The 10,022-nt window shown below is 47.0% G+C and overlaps 1 long non-coding RNA gene across 1 annotated transcript; it reads left to right on the top strand.

Moving 5' to 3' along the window:
* The first annotated feature begins 330 nt into the window (after positions 1 to 330).
* On the top strand, positions 331 to 9,809 carry LOC134040844 (uncharacterized). Its single transcript, XR_009932924.1, has 3 exons — positions 331 to 488; positions 2,396 to 2,506; positions 8,977 to 9,809. It is a non-coding gene; the product is annotated as an uncharacterized LOC134040844 (long non-coding RNA).
* Positions 9,810 to 10,022: the final 213 nt, after the last annotated feature.

Raw genomic sequence — 10,022 nt, 5'->3', positions numbered from 1 at the left:
TGACCCACTGTACTTTTCTAATGACTACTGTATCCTGGCACCTTATTATCAACCCAGGAAACACCCAGCGCATATTGACCTAGTTCAGAACTTCACATCGTTAGAGACCAGTAGAAAAACAACTGGCCTCAAGCTAGCTCCGCCCCCTCCTATCTCCCCGTGAGCTGCCATAAGGTATTGCATATGCAAAGCAACGTGAGGGACGCCCACCAGGCTTTTCCCCTTTAAAACTACTAAACCCCGCCCATTTATGTTAATCACCCACACCCGTCAGCGGAAGTGAGTGGAAGGCTTATTTCCGACAGATATTCCTTTAAAGGGGTATTAAAGCACTGGCCGTTCTGCAAGACGTCCCGGTGGAACCAGTCTATGCACCAAAACAAAAAATATCGAGCGCGGTACCGAGCGAGGGGACGGTAAATAGATATTGCAATAATAACAATCCCCTACAAATGGTTGTCTCCCTTCGTAGAGGCAACAACAGATGGGTAAGTAAGGTGCATGTTTTAAACGATGTCATTGTAATTACAGTTACACTATCTTGCCACCGTATGTTTTTTTTTTTTTTTCGACGTCTGTGGAGAAACGGCGCATCTCAGAACGCACTCTGCCGCAGCGGCTCTACTAATGGTGATGCGGCTATTATTGAATGTCTCTCCTCGATACTGCGCTCAGTATAAAGATTCGTGAGTAATGCGTAGGGAAGCATTCCTTTACGAAGGCGTATGTATTTTCCTCTTGCTTGACTCTCGCGTTTGTGTGACAAGCGAGATGGTCAACAACACCGTAGTGTCTGTCACCAGTGTTCTGTACACGGCTGTGGTGCACAGGACCAGTGAGACAGGTTTTCTTGCACGTCCTGTGAAGTTCCAGAGGGAAAAACGCTGTTTATCGGAGTAAAGGAATGTGTTAAAAAAAACAACAACAACAAATGTTCTGTAGGCAAAGTTCTCACAGGTGCATGCTTGTTGAGTCTGTCGTGACGGGGGTTTCACTGTTTGGGTAGAAAAACAACAACATGGTACCAAGCTTTATCGGAAATTTAAAACTTAAAAGTAGATGCAAATGTACCTTATATTAATTCTAAATGACTTCGGTAGAGTCGACTTCGGTTTATTCCGTTTTTCCAGGTTTTTCTCATTGCTACTTCATGAGCTGGACAAAGTTTTTAAAAGGCATGTTTCATTACCAAGCATTGAATATACCTATTATTTTGTTTAATTTGTAAAATAATAGTGTGAGTTTTGTGTTGTTCCAGTGACTTGGTGCTATTTTGATGAGAAAGAAATACGGTTAAAGAGATTCTGCGGTGCCGCTCATCTCGGCGATCGTAGAATGATTGTCTTAGAAAGACTGTATTTCTCAGTCGGTATGTCACCGGGCCCTTTCTAGCGTATCTATTTCAGCTCAGCGTTCCGGTGGTCCACGAGCCGTTTTTTGCCTGTGAATGTCGCTGACGCTCGCACTGATGTTCCAGCCAAAAGGGCAGGTTGCATAATTATACGAATTACCGATGGCACGTGCATTGGTCTGAGCGGAATCCCTTTGAATTCATATATTCAATAATCCTGATATTAGCCATTCATAGAAAATGCTAAGCCGTGTTGTTGGTTATTTTCCACCCAAATGCCCGGTAGAATGGGCAGTGCCAGTGAGACAGGCTGCTCGAACTTTAACAGCGAGTTTAACATCTTATTTCAGTGAAACATAGGCTAATCAATTATATGCAACAATTTCTCTAAACCTTACGTATTTAGGCAGCTCATCCACCGAAATAAATACAATGTCAGAAATGTTATGTTCTTCATGCGGCGTTCGGCCCCGTGAATCGGCCCCACTAGACAGGAGCTGGTCCTACAGGACAGAGTGCCGGGGCACAAGAATTCGTATTTCTCCATTATTTTCGCTGCCTTGGTTCTTTATGTAAGCCGTATTTTAGGCAGTGCCCCGTGACTGACAGGCTAACTTACCAGTGTGTTAGAACGCGTAGCTGCCGCTCTGGCGCCGTGTCGGTATTTTCGCCATGCTCCCTGTTGTCGCAGTGTTGTACCGGACAAGATCAAAAAGTCTAAAACCCTGTTGTACACCACAGAAGTCTAGAACTATGTGGTACATCAATAGTCTTGAATTGTGTTGTACATCAATAAGTCTAACATACTGTTTTACATCACTGAAGGTAGTACTACACGGGACCATACACAGGCTTCAGTGTGTATGTTTGTTATGTAGGTGTGTGTAGGGGTGCGTGTATGTGTATGTAGGCTATATATGTTATATGTGTGTTTATGTGTATGTATGTTTGTGTGTGTACATATGTGTATGTGTGTGTGTATAAGTGCGTGTGTATACATGTGTGTGTGTGTTGACCTCGGCTCTGTTTGTCTGTCCTTTTCAGGTGCCTGCTAGACAGCTGCAGTGTTTCCGCTGGAACAGGAGTTCAGTGTTGTCACGACAACGGCTGTCAAACATAGTCTCAGGACATTTATGAAGCTTTCAAGGCCTTTTGGTAATTATACACACAGACACCCACACAAACCTACACCCTCATATACCTACACACACACAGATCTACACACACATCTACACACACATCTACACACACATCTACACACACATCTACACACATCTACACAATCCTACACACACAGAGACATCCTCACACACACACATACTCCTAGACAAACACGCACAAACTCACACAGACAAACACAACCTGACACAGACACACACATACACGCAGACCCCTGCTGACTAGGTCGTGGTGGAGGAGAGGTTGTGGTCTGGATCACTGCTGAAGTGAAACCAGCAACTTCCCATCAGGAGTATTGATGTAGAGATAATTCTGCAGCCGAGTCAGCATACACACACACACACACACACTTACACTTACATACACTCACACACACACATACACACACTTTTACACTTGCATACACTTACACACATACACTTACACTCACACACACACACACACACACACACACACACACACACACACACACACACACACACACACACACTTACACACATACACACCCACACACACACACACACACACACTTACACACACACACTTACACACACACACTTACACACACACACTTACACAAATACACAGACACACACACACCCACACACACACAAACATACTCATGTTTACAGTGTTCTGTCTGGCTGCGCCCAGATGACCAGACTTGAATCAAGCCTTACAAGGGCTCAGCTGGACACACACGCACACACACGCACACACACACACACACACACACACACACTACATATAACCCTTTGACCTGAGGGGAACCTGTATCCTGGAGACAGGTTGTTCTTTCTTAGTACAGGCCATGGACAGCTAGTTCTCACATGCTTACTGTGTCTGTGTGTAGGTGTGTGTGTGTACAGAAATGTGTGGGTTTGCCTCCCCAAGTCTATTTGTATCCTCAGCAACTTTAGTCAATAGAAGTCCTTATCTCAGCTTCTTCTCACCAAGAAATTTCTTCTGAGGACAACACGCACACACACACATTCACACATTCACACACACGCGCGCACACACACACACCCACACTCACACACACACACACAGATCAACACACACACAGACAGATAGGTACCCTGTGTGAGTGTGTGTAGTTGTGTGAAAGTGTGTAGCTGTGTGAATGTGTGTGTGGGTGCGGTGTGTGTGTGTGGCATGTGTGTGCACGTGTCTGTGTGTGGTGTGTATGTGTGTGGTGTGTATACATATGTGTGTGTGTGGGGGGGGAGTGTCAGGTGACAGTGCTGTTGAAGAGCTCAGAGAACCTGACCAGACTCCTGCTGGGGAGGTCAGCAGACAATACCACTGCCTAGCAACTGTCTGGGAGGTATTATGGGCTGCTGTGTTGTGCTCTGGTGTCAGGTGTTGTGCAGTGGTGTGGTTTCATGGGGTGTTGTACAGCATTGTGATATTGTGGGGTGTTTATTCTGATATCTTGTTTCTATGGAATGGTCATTACTGCAGCTATGCTTTGCTCAGCATATGACACATTAACAGACATCCCTTTCCTCTCCTGCATGTTATTCTGGTTTAGTATTGGTAAAAAAAATCGAATAAATAGCACACACATTCGACCAAAGCAACCCACAGAGGGGGATTTGAACCTGGAACCTCTTGGTATGCAGTAAAAAAAAGAACTTTGAGCTATACCCATCCCCATGCTCTACTATTGAGCTGTGTGTGTGTGCGTGTGTGCGTGCGTGCATGTGTGTGTGTGTGTGTTTGTGCCTTGCTGTCTGTATTGTTGTGCTCGTAGTCAGTGCAGAGGCCAGCAGGTTTGCATTGCAAAACAGAACAGTGGTGGGGCATAGTCAGGCACGTCATGTTTGTGCATGTATTAATCCTGAATTGAAGTCAAGGTTATGGTTATATAAGGTTGTATGTGGTTAAACACAGCTCAGTAGCTTACGACAAGCCCTATATAAAACAGTTACCAAGTAAGTCTATATTAAATTAATACACACACTTAAATTGTTTTTATTAATAAATAATAATGTTACTAATAAACTAGGCCCTCCTGGCTGGCTGCACATACACACTAGCAACAAGTATATTGTTTTTTTCATTACACGCTAGCGTTATACTGATTTCATGATTTGGCATTTTGTTAGCTAGCTAACTATCGTAGTTTGTTAGGCATGGATATAACAGACATGGAGTGATACTGAATCGTGCAAAGATAGTCAACCACTATATCAACCAGATTGCTTGTTTTGAGCTACCAATTTAATAAATGGTGATTTATGGTTATACATGGTCATGTATGGTTACACTCCACAGAACCATCATATAGATCCTGTGTGTAGAAGCAACGATCTCTCCAGCTCACCTGCTGACATGATTTGAATTGAATTTATACGTATAGTTTCATTTTACAGTCCCTGCAGTTTCTCTCACTCTCTCTTTTTTGCGTTCTCTCTTTCTTTCTATCTGTCTCTCTCTCCCTCTCTCTCTCCCTCTCTCGATCACTCTCTCCCTGTTTCTCTCTTTTGTGAAGGAGGTCTGTTATTTGTGGAACTTTAGGTACCCCCCCCCCCCCATACATTTGTAACCTGACCCCTCCCACAAGCACTGGGCCATGGCAGTCCCCTTCATCCTGCCCCCCCCCCCCCCCCCGCCCCCTCTCCCTCAACATGCAAAAGGTCACCTTAGGTTACTTAGCTAGGATGTTTTAACAGTTGAACCATGAATTCTGTGTGTTTGTGCTTTCATGTGAATGTATGCATGCGTGTTTATCCGTGTATGTTTGTGTATTTGTGTGTTCATCGGTGTGTGTATATTGTTTGTGTGTGTATCAGAAGTGCAGTGTTGACAGTTTAGATGTCCTGACTAGAGAAGTTAACATCATGGAATTAGGACAACCAAACATGTGCTAAATATAAGACCAGGGATGATAGCCTATAATAGTCCTGTAAGCTGGCTGTCACCTCGCCACAGCAACAAGGAACAGGTCACACACTCAAACACACACACAAGCACACAATCACTCACCACCACACGTACACGTGCGTACACACTACATGGCCAATAGTATAAAGGCACAGCTCAGTATACAGACACCAGCTTGTTGAACCTCTCCTTCCAAAATTATGGGCATTCAAATAGAGTTGGTTCCTACTTTGTTTTTATAACCGCTTTCACTTTTCTTCAAAGGCTTCCCAACAATAAAGGCTTTCTATTCTATTTCTAATAGACATTGGAACATTGATGTGAGATTTGCTTCCATTCAGCCACAAGAGCATTAGGGAGGTTGGGCAATGATGTTGGCTGATTAGTCATGGCTTGTAGATAGCGTAGAATTGATCCCAAATGTGTTTGATGGTGTTTAGTTCAGGGAGCTGTGCAGGCCAGTCAAATAGTATGTACTTTCCTTTGTGCCTGGGGAGCGTTATCAAGCTGAAACAGGAAAGGGCCTTCCCCAAACTCTGGCCGCAAAATTTGAACCACAGAATTGTCTAGAATGACATCTGCTCAGAAATGAATATTTCCACCAATAGCACTCTACCAGCCACCAAGGTCTGGACCAATGAGAACATCCCACAGCAACGAAGGAGATACAGACATCGTTGTCAATTATAACAACAACGGTGGCAAAGCCTGCTTAGGTTGCTGCCCCCGTGACCCGACCCCCGGACAAGCGGCAGATAACGAACGAACGGTGGCAAAGCCACCTGTGGCAATAGTAGGGGAATATAACTTCTCTCTGTTGCTGTTCAGGGTCTGGCTGTGGTCGTCCTTCAGAGGCTAGTGAGCAACATCACTGGTTTAGTGCTACCTGAATCGCAGTGTGGATTTAGGAAGAACAGGAGTATGATGGATGATCTTCACAACCCGGCAACTTCCGCTAAAGTGCCAGGAGCAACATGGTTAATGGTCTTAGTCGACCTCTCCAGTGCGTTTGACACTGCAAAGAGCTCTCTATTGGATGTCTTCCTCGGCTTTGGCTGTTCCGATTGAATTCTTTAACGTCCTCCGCCAGTTCCACGACGGGCTGACGGTTGGCCACAGGCGGACAAGAATCGGGAGTCCTTCCTTGGACGCACTGGGGTGAGGCAGGGGTGTGTGTTAGCGCCGGTGTTCCTTAACATCTCCCTGCTGTGTGTCACCAAGCGTCTCCACAACCAGACTGAACACAGCGATGGTGTCGCCGTGGACCTCGGACTAGATGGCAACGTGTTTGACGTCAGGAGGCCCCACGCACCATCTGGAGTCTGTAGAGAGCGCGTTCCGGAGCTGCGAGGTGTAGCTACGTTAGCTAGCGTGTGTGTTCCAGTTGTAGGAGTTTGCTAGCTACAGCAGCCACATCATCAGTGTCGACCTCAGTCTGGCAGTTGGTCTCAGTACACATCCAGCAAGCACACCTCACAATGTCCCCAGAAATGTAGTTGTGATATAATAACAACGACTGTAACCTGGTACTACCACACTGCCTCCTGCCCTCCCTCCCTCCCTCCCCCCGCCCAGTCCAAAGTTAGCTCTGTCATCCCAAGGCCCCCCTGCCATGTAATCCATATCTACTCTATATGGGTCAGCATGCACACACACACACTCACATACACACACACACTCTCACACGTATACACTCACACACACACACAGTCACAGACACCCACACACACACACACACACACACTCACATTCACGCACAAATGCACACATGCTCCCTGTGTGAGCATTTCAATTAACACTTTTTAGTGTTCTCCCATCAAGTCTTCAAGCTCTTTGCTACATATTTACTAGGGGTGGGAATCTTTTGGTACCTCACTATTCAATTCGATTCTTGGGGTCACGATTCTTCGATTAAAAATTGATTCACGATTTTTCCAAGATAAAAACAAAAAACGAAAACGTATATAATTTATTTTTATTCGATTTTTGAAACGTGTGAATCAATGTGAATCGCTAGAAGACTGAATCGCGATTCGAATATGAATCGATTTTTCCCCCCACCCCTAATATTACCTACATAATCCTACTGGATAGACTGGTGCAGTATAGACCTGCCACAAACTGATACTAGAAGATACTATGTGGGATGGGTGTAGCTCAGTGGTAGAGCATTTGATTGCAGATCAAGAGGTTGCAGGTACAAATTACCCATGTACGTTGTTTTTGTGTAAAAGCATCTGCTAAAATAATGCACTGTTACAGTCAGATGAACTCTGTGTGACCGGGGGCTACAGCTGCATAGGATATCCTATAGGAGATACTATAGTCTGCCCGACCGCCCGTCTGCCTGCCTGCCTGCCTGTCTGTCTGTCTGTCTGCCTGCCTGTCTGTCTATCTGTCTGTCTGTCTGTCTGTCTGTCTGTCTGTCTGTCTGTCCGTCTGTTCTTGAACACAGGGGTTTATGTGGCCTCATTCTGCAATATCAGGTTTGGTTCTAGTTTAGGCTGTTTCCACTGACCGCTGTATAGCGTTAACATGCATCATTTGTGTGCGTATGTGTGTGTGTGTGTGTGGGTGCACTGTGTGTGTTTGTATTACAAGGGCTACAAATACATTCAGAGGACCAACACTTCTTAATCTGTTTCTAACCTTGAACTTTAAGGCGTCTGTCTTCTCCTCGCCCCTTTCTGCCTTCCCTCTCCTGCTCCGTCCTCCATCCTCCCTTCCTACTCCCTTTTCTTCCTCCTCCCTCCCTCATCTCCCCTTCCCTCCCTCCTCCCTCCTCGCTTCATTCTGAAGGTGACTGTAGCGGCTCTCCTCCTCTCTCTCTCCTCCTCCTCTGTGTGCTGTAAATAGGTCATACTGGGGTTAGGAACTGCCCTGTCACACAGGGGGAGGGCAGAGGGGAGGGAGGGAGGGATGAGGAAGGCCTGTATGTGTGACCTGTATATGTGGGTGTACCTGTGTGTTTGTGTGTGCGTGTAGCTGGAAGTGCGTGTGTGTGTAGGTGGAGGTGTGTCTGTGTGTGAAGGTGGAGTTGTGTAGGTGGGTGTAATTGTGTGTGCTCACGGGTTGGGTCTTAGTGTGTGTCAGGGTGATGGGGGTTCTAAACTGGGGTTTGGAATGTGAACTTGTCGGTTGTAATATCTCTGTGAACCAGACCAAACAAATAAACACACATGCATTCACGCTCACTCACACACACACACACACACACACTTTTAAGATCATGAAAGCCAGCCAGCTTGCAAGGAAGCTTGTAAAAAGTCCATTCATGTTCAGGGATCAGGATGGAACAGAGAATTGGAGCTGTGTGTATGTGTGTGGTTTGTGTGTAGGAGTGTGTGTGTGTGTGTGTGGGGGTGTGTGTAGGAGTGTGTGTGTGCTGGAGGTTGCTAACAATCTTTCTTTTTGTTTCCCTATGTTCTACTTCTCTGACCAATGGCATCGCCCCATCTTTCCTGTGCTGACCAATGGCGTTGTTCCGTCTCTTCTGCTCTGACCAATGACGTTGCTCCATCTCTTCTGCCCTGACCAATGGGTGACGTGTTCAGACTGATCAGCCAATCAATGGGGATTCTCCGAGGAGCTCCTTCCTGCGTGGCCCGTGTCCCCCCTCCCCTCCGCCTCCTGCCCTCCCCCCTAACCTCCCCTCTGCCCTCCCCCAACATGAAACTGTGGCTGACTGAATGGCCATTAATATGGATTTTTACCTCATCTAGACTGTAAATCACATGACAACACACGCACACACCTGTGTTGTACCAAATCAACCTGCCCCTGCTGGGTAGAGACACACGACACACTCCCACACACACCGACTCTTTTCACACACTCTCATCACTCCCACAGACACACTCACATCACTCCCACACACACAGACACACTCTTTCTCACACCCCCACACGCACCTGGAATGTACCCGTAGCCTCTGAGAGGCCGTCTTTGTTTCCGGAAGAATCCAGAAGGCTCGGATCGCCGTGTCGACAGCAACACAGTTCCATATTTTATATTTTATATTTATTTTTGCTACCTGGTGACCTTGTGACCTTCCTCGTCGCCGCGGGAACCAGCTGGGAGGAGACGCGTGTCGTTGGCGTGCCGTTGGCGTGTTGTCCCACACGGGTGCATGCCGGCCGCAATGGCGCCCCAGAACACAGAGACTGAGAGCATGGTGGTGCCGGGGGGGCTGGGGGGAGGGCAAGGCCCGGCGGGGGGGAAGGGTGGAGGCCGGGGGGAGGCGGGAGAGACCACGGAGGAGTGTGTGAGCGAGGGCTCCATAGACCGCATCCCTCTCAGACAGTGGGTCATGCACGGAGCCGTGATGTTCGGGAGAGAGTTCTGCTACGCCATGGAGACCGCCTTGGTTACACCTGTCCTGCTGCAAATAGGTGAGACACACACACACGCACACACATACACGAACACACACATATTTTGTACTGTCAGGCCTGGACAACCAGTTGACAGAGGAGAATGCAGAAGGGAGAGAGGAGGGGTGGAGAGGAGGGAGTGCGGGTGGAGGGGAGGAGAGAGAAGAGAGAGAAGAGGGGAGAGAGGGAGGAAGGGTGGAGGAGAAAGACACCTTTGACTCAGCTAT

This window comes from Osmerus eperlanus, chromosome 20, assembly GCF_963692335.1.
Source record: "Osmerus eperlanus chromosome 20, fOsmEpe2.1, whole genome shotgun sequence".
NCBI classification, from domain to species: domain Eukaryota; kingdom Metazoa; phylum Chordata; class Actinopteri; order Osmeriformes; family Osmeridae; genus Osmerus; species Osmerus eperlanus.
The sequence above is the reverse complement of the archived record's forward strand: the minus strand, read 5'-3'. Positions and strand labels throughout refer to the sequence as shown.